The sequence below is a fragment of the Amblyomma maculatum genome, chromosome 4 (assembly GCF_055883805.1).
Source record: "Amblyomma maculatum isolate TAMU_Amacu chromosome 4, ASM5588380v1, whole genome shotgun sequence".
Classification (NCBI taxonomy): Eukaryota; Metazoa; Arthropoda; class Arachnida; order Ixodida; family Ixodidae; genus Amblyomma; species Amblyomma maculatum.
This window is the reverse complement of record NC_139347.1, coordinates 14,090,883-14,104,892: the sequence shown is the minus strand read 5'-3', so window position 1 is coordinate 14,104,892 and position 14,010 is coordinate 14,090,883.

Here is a 14,010-nt window from a genome sequence, read left to right as displayed (position 1 = left end):
CTCTATCTAGTAAAGGTTGAAATGAACTCTAGTCTCCACCCAGCAACCGGGTCGAGTTCCTCGTTCACGGGGCTCCCACGCCGCGAATATACGCTGAGAAGTTTGCTCCACGTCACCTTACAAGCGAGAAGCCGGACTTGTCATATTTCACTACCTGGATGTTTGGCACGTGGGAGAAAATTTCGCGCGCACCACAATCCAACACAAAATATTTCTCCTAGCCTACGTCATGGGCGCTCGTTTTGGGCAAAACATATAGTGTAACGAGCAGGCTGTACAAGTCTGTACAAGTGTGGTAGCTGAAAATCTCACTTCAAATATCGTCCTATCTGTTACTAGCACATGCTGTAAAATGTTAGAACATATAATATTTTCAAACCATGTTAATTTTATTGAATCAAATGCTTTCTTCTCATCAGTACAGCCCTAGTTTCGAAAATTATACTTATGTGAAACTCAGTTAATATGTTTTAAACATGTTTTACACCGCACCCTTGACCAATCATCACTGACAGACTGCATATTTCTAGATTTTAGTAAAGCTTTGTTAAGTTATGTCACTGACTCCTATTGTTAAAACTGATAGCCTTAATACTGACCCTAGTCTACTGAAATGGATTGAGTGTTTTCTTCTTAATCGATCGCAGATTTTACAGAAGTGTATTCAGGCGTTTCGCAAGGCTCCGTTCTTGGGCCTCTTTTGTTCTTAATCCATATCGATGACCTTCCGTCTCTTGTTACCTCTCATAATCTCCTTTTTGCGGATGATTGCATTATCTTTATAGAAATGACAGATACTAATGACAGTTGACTTCTTCAGTCAGATCTTACCACTATACCTAACTGGTGCAAGGAATGGAAAATGCCTCTAAATATAACCAATGCAAAGTAATGTGTGTTTTGAGAAAATCTACTGTCCCGATTTCGTACTACATAGATAAAATATCTTTGGAATCTGCAAAATCATATAAATATCTTTGCGTTTGAATCACTCCTAACCTAAGTTGGTCTCTGCATATTGAGCAAATAATCAACAACTCCAATCGTATGGTAGGTTATTTACGTCGCAACTTTAACATTCCTCATCAGCCTGATTATACCCACTGCAGGGCGAAGGCCTCTCCCATATTTCTCCACTTAACCCGGTTCTGTGCTAGCTGCACCCACTTGACCCCTGCGAACTTCTTAATCTCATCCGCCCACCTAACTTTCTGCCTCCCCCTGCTACGCTTTCCTTCCCTTGGAATCCAGTTTGTTACCCTAAGCGACCATCGGTTATCCTCTCTTCGCACTACATGTCCTGCCCATGTCCATTTCTTCTTCTTAATTTCCACTAGAATGTCGGTAACTTGAGTTATTTCTCTGACCCACTCTGCACGCTTTCTATCTCTTAATGTTACCCCTACCATTTTTCGTTCCATAGCCCTCTGGGTTGTCCTCAACTTAAGTAGAACTCTCTTGGTTAGCCTCCATGTTTCCGCCCCATAGGTGAGTACAGGCAAGATGCAACTGTTGTATACTTTCCCTTGAGCGATACCGGTAAGCTGCTAGTCATAATCTGCGAGTGCTTGCTAAATGCATTCCATCCCAATCTTATTCTTCTTGTCACTTCTTTTTCATGGTCTGGATCTGCGGTTACTACCTGTCCTAAGTAGACATATTCGCCTACTATTTCCAGTATTTCGCTACCTAACGTAAACGGCTGTTCCTTCCCGAGGCTGTTGAACATTACCTTAGTCTTCTGCATATTGATTTTCAAGCCTACCTTTCTACTTTTTCTGTCTAGGTCATCAATCATTATTTGTAGTTCATCCCCCGAGTTGCTTAGCAAGGCAATGTCATCAGCAAATCGCAGATTACTGAGGTATTCTCCATCTACCCTTCTCCCTAACTGCTCCCATTGCAAGTCTCTGAATACTTCCTCTAAACAAGCTGTGAATAGTACTGGGGAGATTGTGTCTCCTTGCCTAACACCTTTCTTTATGGGAATTTTGTTGCTTTCTTTATGTAGAACTATGGTTGCTGTGCAGCCACTATATGTATCTTCCAGCACTTTCACGTACGGCTCGTCTACCCCCTGATTTCGCAATGCCTGCATCACCGCCGAGGTTTCAATTGAGTCAAATGCTTTTTCGTAATCAATGAATGCTATGTATAAGGGCTGGTTATATTCCGAGCATTTTTCGATCACCTGATTGATGGTATGGATATGATCGATAGTAGAGTACCGTTTCCGAAACCCTGCTTGATCCTTTGCTTGATTGCAGTCTAAGGTTGTCCTGATTCTATTAGCGATTACCTTAGTAAATACCTTATACGTAACAGACAGTAAGCTGATTGGTCTGTAATTTTTAAGGTCCTTAGAGTACCCTTTCTTGTGAATGAGGATAATGTTTGCATTCTTCCATGCTTCTGGTACCGTCGGTGACACCAGGCACTGCGTATACAGGGTGGCCAGTTTTTCTAGCACGATATCCCCCCCGTCCTTCAGCAAATCTGTAGTTATCTGATCCTCTCCAGCTGATTTCCCCCTTTTCATAGTTTCTAGTGCTTTCTTGACCTCGTCCTTCGTTACTGGTGGAACGTCTGACTGTTTTTCCCGACCGGCAATCTCATTACGGTCCTGACTACTTTGGCTACTGTAGAGATCTGTATAGAACTCCTCGGCTACTTTGACTATCTTGTCCATATTAGTGATGATGTTGCCCGCCTTGTCCCTTATCGCATACATTTGGTTTTTGCCTATGCCCAATTTCTTCTTTACCGCTTTAAGGCTTCCCCCGTTCTTTACAGCATGCTCAATTTTCTCCATGTTATACTTCCTTATATCGGCCACCTTGCGCTTATTGATTAGCTTTGATATCTCGGCCAATTCGATCTGGTCTGTTGGATTGGAAGCTTTCATACTCTGCCGTTTCTTAATCAAATCTTTCGTCTCCTTAGACAGCTTACCGGTATCCTCTCTAACTATCCTACCGCCTACTTCTACCGCGCACTCAGTAATGATATCTCTGAAATTATTGTTCATTGCCTCTAGGGTAATGTCGCCATCCTCAGTTAGAGCTGAATACCTATTCTTTAGCGAGATCCTGAACTCTTCTGCCCTCCCCCTCACCGCTAATTCGTTGATGGGTTTCTTTCTTACTAATCTATTGCGTTCCTTCTTCAGATTTAGGCTAATTCGGGACCTCACCATCCTGTGGTCACTACATCGAACTTTCCCGATTACCTCTACATCCTGCACAATGGCGGGGGTTGAACACATTATGAAGTCGATTTCATTTTTAGTCTCTCCGTTAGGACTTTTACATGTCCATTTCCGGTTCTTCCGTTTGCTGAAGAAGGTATTCATGATTCGTAAGTTATTGCGCTCTGCAAACTGAACTAGTAACTCCCCCCCTGCTATTCCTAGAACCAATGCCATAGTCACCTACTGCCTTGTCTCCTGCCTGTTTTTCCCCTACCTTGGCATTGAAGTCGCCCATTAGTACAGTATACTGCGTCTTTACTTTTCGCATTGCCGATTCTACATCTTCATAGAAGCTTTCAACTGCCTGTTCATCATAACTACATGTAGGTGCATAGGCCTGTACAACCCTCAGTTTATACCGCTTATTAAGCCTAATTACGATGCCTGCAACCCTCTCATTAATACTATAGAATTCATCTATATTACCCGCTATATACTTATTGACAAGGAAACCTACCCCTAGTTGTCGCCTCTCTGGTAAACCTCGATAACACAGTACATGCCCATCCTTCAGTACAGTATATGCCTCATTCGGCCTCCTAACCTCACTAAGCCCTATGACATCCCATTTCATGCCCTCTAGTTCCTCTAACAGCACTGCTAGACTAGTTTCACTAGCAAGGGTTCTAGCATTAAACGTTGCGAGGGTCAGTTTCCAATGGCGGCCTGTCCAGCGGAGCCAGGCTTTCTTAGCATCCCCTGCTGCGTCACAGGTCTGACCGCCGCCGTGGTCAGTTGTTCCGCAGCCGCTGGTGACTGAGGGCCGGGGTTTTATGGAGCTTATCATAGGAGGTTGTGGCCATTTACTGCACCAAGGTGGCCAACTCCTGTTCTGGTGAGGGAGTGCGTTGCCGGAGGTTTTTACCGGCATCAGGTCGCACCCCAAACCTGTATATGCAATTCCATCGACACGCGGATTTTTTTTTTCTTTTTTGTCATCCGGTGGAGAATTGCGCGGCACCGGGATTTGAACCCCGGTCCTCTTAATTCGCTCCAAACTGGAGTATGCAAGTCCAATCTGGGATCCTTCTTATGATAGTCATATTACAGCTCTTGGGATAGTCCAAAATAACTCTGAGCGGTTCATTCTAACTAATTTACCCGCACTTATATTCGCTGTGACTTCGTCGGAAAGCATCTCGTATCGCATTGTTTCACAAGTTGTACCATCATCCCGTACTGCGCAATCGCCTTATCCTTCAGTCATTTTATGTATCCCATCATACTGACCATCCTCATAAAGTCCGTTTTGATTCATGTAACACCAAACATTTTTTTCAATCTTTCTTGCCACGTACCTCACGTGACTGCGATCATTTTCCAGCAGATATTGTCATCATTAATAATTACGAGATGTTCCGAGAAGCTATAGCTAGCATACTCAGGTGTTATTTAAATTTGGCTCTTTGTTGTATTTCCCAATTTATTTTTGTTTTTTTCATTCCCCCTCTGTAATACCTCAGGTCCTGAAGTGAACAAATAAATAAATAAGTAAATATTAAGGTGATTATAATCGCTTGAACCAAGGCAGGTGGGCAGCAATCCTCACAATAGAAACCAGTTCCGAAGCGTACCATGTTTAAGCAGAGCATGAACTGAACAGTAACCGGCTGTAGAAATCAACTCCTTCCTCTGACAATTTCGCTCCAACTTCTCCGACGATTTTCACGATACCAACGAAACTTCATCAGGCTCCAGGGAACTATTACGGAAACTACACAGACCTCCGATTCCACTTCTCCTCCCTATTTTCTAGCGTGCAGACAGTTCTGTAGTAGTAGTGTGTGACGTTTTATTAGGATAATTCAAAATCGGAAGTAAAACGTTGTGTGCAGCTTTGTATATCTGCTATCTGAATATCTGAAGCACCTAAATATGTACCATATTATACAGACATCTTCAAGTTTAAACCAAAACTTTCAGAACTAACGGCAGTTCAAAAACAACTATGCTCTAGCTTGAAGTGACCAATGTGCTCGTTGCCTGGGTCAATCACAATATTCCCTTTGTTTACCATTGGTGAGTTTATGACATAACTACAAAAAAAACAAAAACAAAAAACAAAGGATTCAAAACAATCACTTCTAGTTACAGCGCTCGACTCCTGTTCCCAAGGACGCGGGATCGAATCCAGGCCTCAGCGGCCACTTTTCGATGGAGGCAAAAAGCAAGGCGCCCGTGTGCTGTGCGATGTCAGTGCACGTTAAAGAACCCCTGGTGGTCGAAATTTCCGGAGTCCTCCATTATGGCGTCTCTCATAGCCTGAGTTGATTTGGGACGTTAAACCCCACAAACCAACTAAAAACCAACCAACTTTCTGTTTCTGCAAGAAAACAGAAGAGCTTTCTCAATGCCAACTCCTCACACCGTCAAGAAAAGGGGCCGATTTTACAACTTAGGCACTTATATTAAAGCGTATTTGCCTTTCAGACATCGGCAAAGTGCTGCAGAATGTGGTTCCGTAGATGCGCTGCGAGGCAACCGCTAATGTTACTGTACAATGCCTATATAAAAGCTCATTTTGCGTCCCCTCATATTTACCGAGAGTACCCGGTGTCTGCAAGCCTTTGTCTATTCCAATCTCTCTCCGCCCCCCCCCCCCCCCCCCCTCCCCCTTCTTTGATACGCTTCGCTTCGTAGTAGCCATGATGTCATACGCCTTCCTGGGGCGTAATTTGCACAGGGATCCTTTCTGAGGGCCAGCGCGTATCTCATTCCGAACAAGCTCTGCCCTTTTGTTCTCCACGCGAATACGGTATCCGGCGTGCGCGCGAACTACTGCTCTCGATTCCTCCTGGAATCAGTTTTCGCCGCCGTCTTTAACAGCTAATTAGAGAGCGTCATTGCTCATCACCCTTTTGTTTCGTTTATTTTCCTAACAGGCAAATTTCGCACAGGTATATGTCAAAGCTATCTACCAATTCTTCTACATCAAACTTCAAGGCCTTTGATGAAACTGTTTACGAGGATATTATCGAGAGTGTTCTCGAAATGTAATTTGTGAATTGGGGTTTCTTACTGTTCGAAACTTTTAAGAGTCAAAATGGCGCATTTATAATGAAGGAGAGAAATCGAGGGGGAATCGTGATGCACTAGTTTATTAGGCGGCGCTTTGCAGTTTCAAGGGAGTCCAAATTGTGTTATAAGCTAAACGTACCTAGTAGAATATTACCAAGATGGCAAGATGCGCGTGATATAAATTTTAGTGAAGTATTTGACACACTTTATTTTAATTTGGCACTCTCAGTCAAGGAGTGGACGCAAGCATTGCCAACCCCCTCGCGGCTGCTGACAGTTGTTGACAAGGTTTTAGGGAAGAGTAAATATGAATGCGTGTGCAGCAGACATAATTACAAAAATGAAACGTTTAAGGTGAGGTGGGTTAAAAATTGCTATAGGGCAAAAGTGACTAGAGTTGAACAAATACGTATTAGGTATGTAGGCCAAAGTACAAAAGAGTACCTGGCATACCAATACGCACCACCACACCGCTTCAAAGGGACGCGCCCAAGCTTCGTTCATGATTTGTTTATTTTGGTCATTCGACAGTGTTCTCATTTTTGTCTGTCTCAGAGCAGGTGAACCAGAAATGCTATCTAGAAGATGTCAATGACATGTTTATTTATATCGATCGATTGGGAAGAAGGTGATAAAAAACAAAAGAAGCCAGCAAAAGCTTAGCGTGAGAACCGGACTCCTTTTCCTGACGAACTTGGTCGTTTTCTTTATCGTTGCTTTTGCATGGGAATCTTGTATCCGGGAACACACATCGTTTTGCAACCAGATATAAAGCTTGGCGTTACAGGCACGTTTTTATTAATGCTGCTAGTTCTCTCTGCTCATTTAGCTAGGAACAGTCGTCTGCGATTGTAGAGGGTTGAAACATGCGCTTTCCAGTTGCCCCTCTATGCGGAGTTAGAAGAAACGTAGCTTAGGTGTGCGCTCAATGCTCATTCCTGTAGTCAGCCAATGGCTTGTGTTTTCGTTTCTTCTTTTTGTGTCTTAAAGAAGTCAGCGCAGATTGACAAACGCAATATTACTATGCAGACTCCTACTACTACTTTGTTCGCGAATTGCGGAACTGAATGTCCTGTAGATCTTCGTGGCAAATATTTTTCGAAATGGCTACACTCGCCCACTGCCAACCGATATCATATTCGCTCAAAGAATATGTGTTTCCAGGGCTGACACCACGACGCAAAGAAGTATAATATAGGAAACATTTTTATTACACCTAACGTTGCTGTTCGTGGACTGTTATTGGGATTCTGCAAATCTCGCAGCCGTTCTTGGCCTTTCGACGTGCCTCTGCTGAATTTTTAGGTAGGGCCCCAGCTCAACAGCATTTCCTTCCAGCTTCTCGTAATTTTTACTTATATCCTTGTTTTTTTCCTGGGGAAACACACAGGTCCATGCAGTGTGGCATATGCTTTCCTTTATGCCACGTGTACGTATTGTTCCGCTTATGGTAGAATACGTAAATATTGGAAATGATTATATATTGTTTTTATGCTCTTCTTGGGAACTCTTGTTTCTAGTCTATTGTACTTTATCCGCTGGAAAGTATTCCTTTCTGCCAAATCGTAAGTGTTTTGCTAATTTAAAATTATGTGATCGGCATGCTTTGTATTGCTGGTATTTGTATTGGTATACACTAAGTAGGTGCACAAGGGCTGCGGCGGCCCGCTGTACGTAATAATGGGGAATGATGATGTGGAATGAGCTTAATACTTTTGCTTGCTTTCGGCTTCCGTGCTGTCGCTCAGGACCATTAATCTTCCTAATCTAACTTCTGATTAGCTTAAGTTCTGAAAGCTTCCAGCATGAATTTGTTTTGTGAATTCAGTGAGTGCAATGACGTCCACGGGTCCGCGTGGGTTGAGCCTCTGCTCCCGAATCAATTTGATATTTGTTTAAATTTAAAATAAATTGCATAGGAGGTACGAGGCTAATTTACATGCCGCATAATATCCTTTTCAGTATAATTAGCTTTTTTCGAGCATTTGAGACAATAAAAGGAAGAACGCTGTGTGTAAAAAATAACACCAATGACAATGAATTAGTTGCTTGTCGTTATAACCAAAGCATTATCAATTATTTTAAACTTTTTACCCGGATTGCTCGGCATTGCATGAAATTTTATGACTGGTTGCTCTCACTTCAGTTAGCGGCCACTTGCATGAATACAAATTAAGGTACGATGTTGAAGTAATTCATATAAGTAGCTATTCATTTTTGTGGCTATGGAAGCCATATCGATTCGGCCTTCCCGCATATCCACATCCTACTTGTAAGCGAGAAAAAAAGACTCCTACCCAAACTGGGGATGAAGGTCCCTCAATAGCTCACTGCAGCACTGCAGGCTTTAGCGTTCCCTGTACACCTAACGTGAAGGCTCAGATATCTGTGATGTTACGTCCGTTTAATTCCATGCTGAGCGGCACGTTGTGATACAAAGAAAGGTTACGTTACGCAAAATACGTTACAAAAAAAGAGCAGAGCCTGCAGCTCTGCAACTCATTTGTGGTCGCTCTATAGCTTCTCCTTGGTTTATCAGGCAACTGTCATTAGGTTCAAATGCGGGCGGCAGCTTTGTGTAGTCGAAAATCGCCTCAGTCATTACTGTGCTCCACCGACCAACAGCTATAGAGTTTGTTTACAAAGGCCGCTTTGGAACTCCTGGAAAACTTCATTTGGGCTCCAGCAAACTTTGTAGAAACTGGAGGTCTAACGTTAATGTGGATGCGAAACTAGCTGTAAGGCTCGCGGCAGCACTCGAACAACACCACCTACAAGACTTTTAGGTGGTGTTGGTTTGAACCGGTTGTGCCGAGTAAGCCGTACAGCGCGTATTCTCTAAGAAAAACGCGCCTAACGGACCACAATCGTATCCAGTTTGCACTAATTGGGTTCCCCGCGTCGGCTGAATATTCTTTATGACAGTAATCGGTTTTCTTCACGTTGCTTTGCAAAGGTAAAACCTGTGGCGGCGAACGTCCACGAGTAGTTGTATGAAGGCTACCATGAGGGGAAAGTTAATAGACGTAAAAAAAAACAACAAAAAAAACTGCGGTATAACTGCGAAAACCAGAGCATACGACAGTGCAGGGAGGCCTGCACAAAAAGGGGGTCATATCAAAAAAGTGAGCAAGACTTCGATTTAGGAGCTGCCGCTAGCCAGGTTTCAAACAACAGTCTCCTCACAACATTCTCAAACTGTTAGAAACGCAAAGACCCATACCCTGTTTTAATTTTGACACAATTTTTCAAATGTTCAGGAGAAGCTTTGACATCAGCATAGGCCCATTGATTATTGGGGACCAGAGAGCACACTTGGAAATAATCATTCTCTCTATAAAAAAAAAAATGGCATGAATAAGGGGAGGAAACAGTGTACAGCAGTGAGTGCAAGAGATTTCTGTAATGTGCAACTAAAGCACTGAAAATGAGACATTGGAGTACGAATAGAACACAGCGCTTCATTCTTCACGACTTCCGTTCGTCCCGCTATGTAGTTATAAATTTCCGCCACCAACAAGCCGAGCGATTGGTTTGTTGTTAATTGTGTGCGCGCTCTCCTTTTCAAATAGAATCCTTCTGGAGTTTCGCTCTATAGTAGCACGGCTATTGAGAACAATGGAATTGTGGAATGAAGCGCTGCACCCCATTAAAAAGCGAGGAGAGTATCAATGTGTAACGACCAATGAAATTCATTGGTCGTGACACTCTATGGTGCAACGGAGCTCGGGGAGGTAAATCTACGTGATGAGTTTCTATACACAATGCAGGCAATATTTGTCAGGTAGCACCTTTATAGTCGGGGCGCGTACATCCCAGCTCCATTAAGAGTTAAGCCTTCTTCTGAGTCCGTTAAGCCCGCAACTTAATGCGAAAGCTTTAAGACAGCGCTCTCAAGAAAATTTGTCACGTGCTTTGCCGCGAGCATTTTTAAATTTGGAGGGAGGTACGAACCTAGCACTCCGTGACCTTTGGATGAAGAATCATCCACGCTCTTCCTTCGCCACGTAGGACTACATACGTAAACTTTCATAAAACAAGGATTTAGATCTACAACGAGTGGTCTTTCAGATATCCTGGTAGCTTTCGGCTGTATGGTAATTTGCATATGTGAGAAAATAGAGGTACAAGTTAAAGTATTAGTTCTCGGTGGTCAAGCGAATGCACGCAATGCAGGATCGTCAAGGGCAGCCGGAGATGAGATCCATTAAACAAATTTGACGTCATACCCTTAAAGGAGGAGACTAAGTGTTCTCCAATGTTTTTTTCCCCTGAAACGGATTGTTTAAGCAGGTGAGTTCTACTCATCGTTTAAAAAATTGTCGTCATCCTGAGGCATCCGTAGCATTGATCTCGCCAAGTGACTGAAAGAAAGAGTAAGTAACGAGTTTCATATCTATTCAAATATATCTCTTAAATACATATTAATAAATATCTTGATCCCACTAAACACCCACGCGCACGTGTTTATGAGAGATTTAATATCCCCTAAAATAAAACAACAACAACAGAAGCAATCCTAGCATGGACCATATTTGAACAAAGTAGAGTAACGTAACATTATCTCTGCGTTATACAGTTCAGTTCATGACAAAATCAAGGTAACCTGGTGAGATGAAGGGAGCAGTAACAATTTCTCAAAATCGACGCCCCATTGCTCGTGCGTGGAGGCAAGGTTTATGAGCGCTGGGGTTAATGTTTTCAACGATGACTTATGCAAACTCTTCTTTCAAGTAATTTTGAACTATGTTTTATTGTCATTGCTAGGAAATTTTTCATTAGGCTGTTTTGGTGCATGAGGTACAAATGCGGGTAGAAGCAAAAAAAATGATATCCACTTTGATATGCTAATTTTTTTCCCCTAAACGCCGTCTTCCCCGATACGACTTCTCAGAATTGATGGGGCAACCGTGTACGTTCCTGGCCTCGCTTTCAACGCACGTGCACTGTTCGTAGCTTTGAAACGTGCTGCACGCAACTTCTGTGTAGACCGCTTTTGCCTGAAGTAGCTCAGGAGGAGAAGCAAGAGCCACAAGGCCTTAAATTAGTTATAGGGTGTTGAAGCAGCTCCACTTTCACTCCAATCTTCATTCCCTTACGGCGCGAATCAGGTGTCCACAGAAACAAGTGACACCGATAGTGCGCCTTTCCATGCCTGTGAACCAATTATGAAATGCACGCTCAAGTGGACGACGTGATCACACATGGTACACACTGCAAATATAATAAAGTGGAAGACGTGGCCACACATGGTAAACTCTGCAAAGAGATCCGGACTCTCAAACTAGCAAGCGAAAATGCTTGGTGGCCAAGATGAAATAATATTGCATCCACAATTCAAAAGAGCAGAACTGGAAATTTTTCAGTTGTGAAGAGCGAAACTTATTAAACGAATCTCTATACTGCGCGAAATAAAATGAATAACAACCTGAGCAAGACATCCAATGCGCTTCTCAGTATCACTTTACGTCACTGAGTTGCGAAAAGTAGGACTCCGGAAATTTCGACCACCTGGGGTTCTTTAACTTGCACTGACATCGCACAGCACACGGGCGCCTTGCTTTTCGCCTCCATCGAAAAACCTTGGCGGCCGCTTTTCGATGGAAGCGAAAAGCAAGGCTCCCGTGTGCTGTGCGATGTCAGTGCACGTTAAAGAACCTCAGGTGGTAGTAAGTTTCGGAACCGTTCACTACGGCGTCTCTCATAGCCTAAGTCGCTTTGGGACGTTAAAATCCACAAACCAAACAAATTTCTTTTGAATCATCTTTTACCCTCGCAATAGGCGATCTCTGAGGCTACATACAATGTGGAAGAAAAGAATAATGACTTGTCATATAGTACTTAAAATCTTCCTTGCATTACAGCGTCTCGTTGTACAGTTTAAAAAAGGAACCTAAAAGTGAATTGCTCTCGTTGTACTTCGCTCCACCCGATCGTTCCATTTCCTGAAGGGTCAAGTCGAGCGCAAAATCCTTCTACAGTCTCTAAGATGAGACACGCTGCCGGCTTAACTGCATTTCAACCCAGAGTAAAACAGACGAAGGACATGCTACACAGCCACCTGCACATATCTGTAAAGAGAGGGAAAAGGTAAGTATCCGATGAAAAACACTATAACGGACACAATGAATGTCGGCCATCGATGCCGTGTTGTATATCCCTCTGTTGCCATCCATTTAAATGCTTCCGTTTGAAAATGACTTTCGGTTCTCTATACCATACATTACTTATGCTGTTTTGTCGGTCTTAGGAGAGATCAAGAAGCCGACGAAAACAAAAAAAAAATATCTTTTGGTGGTGGTGCAATACTAAGAAAAAAATTTTCCGTTTTCATTGTAAGGGCCCCAAGTACTGAACAAAAATGGGATTGCGAAAGTGATATGCTAGGATAGATCAAGTTACAGACATAAAAACCTACGTAACGCTAGCTAGGGTTTGCACTACTTTGCTGATTCATCGCGATTGGAAGTAATTTGGGAATGAAATGTCGTTCTATGAAGCTCAATGTGTTCGAAATATTTGAAAAAAGAATGAAATGTCATGACCTCGTAGGAGCACTTCAGATGTATGGGCGTAAAGAGGTTTTGCGTATTGTATTAATTAACGTGCCGTATTGGTATCAGAGGCCTTTAGAAAATTGAAAGGGAGGGGGTGAAAGGGGGGGGGGGGCGTGCCGGAATGCAATACAGGGCATGAAGCAAAGTAGTGGTAACATAAATGCTCTAACAAAGCAATGCGCAATATGTCTCAGTTTAAACAACACTACAGTTGGCGAGTAAATTGATTGTGGCTTTTAACCTATCTGATATGTTTCAAAAGTTTCCTCCGTGATGAATAGCTATAGAGAGCATGGACTCATGATATTAGTACGCGCTAATAGAGCCTCAACATTCATGTTGCTCTCGAGGCGCGCATAAAGACTTGATATGAGCTACGGACAAAGACAATAGTGTATCATAATACAAGGGAAGTGATAATACATTTGTAAGCTTAATAGCAGAGGAAAACAGGCTTTGGTTCGCTACAGAGGAGGATGTCTTATTTATAACCGAGCGTATCCCAGTGCATTGCGTTGCGATAAGTCATGCGTCGGTCTAAGTTCCTTCACTCACCTATATTATAAAATTGAGCACGGAATAGTGACTGATGAACTCGCCTTCCTAAGGTCGGCCTGTTATTACGTCGCCAAGAGAACGATGATGCATAGTGCCAGCAGTGGCCGACCAGCTCCACAGCGCCCATAACAGATAGAAGGCTTCGAGGCGAAGATGCAAAGATGGACGTTCTGAAGTCAAAATACGAGCTTCGCATCAAATAGGTCATTTCCTAAAGTTGTCATCGATTTGAACAGATGTAAGAGCTCTACGTTACCATACTCAAGCCAGATAGCAAACCGTTGAGCGATGCTGCAAAGACTGCATTACAGTTGTCTTTAGCCGGTGGCGACGCTATCGAAGAACAGCTTGTGGGGCAAGTGAGTGCATAATACCGAGAACAACGGCGCCACGAACACAAACACGAAGACAGAAACACAAAACTGTGTAGTGTTTCTCTCTTCGTGTTTGTCTTCGTTGCATCGCTGTTCTGGGTAAAATGCTATCGAAGTCTTTTAATAACTTTACTTTCAATAAAAAAAGAATGCACTGAAGAATATAAGACGGTAGTAAAGGAGTTCGACAGCTACCGGGGCGCCCAGACGAATGAAGTTTATGAACGATACTTGTTCCACAATAGAATGCAGG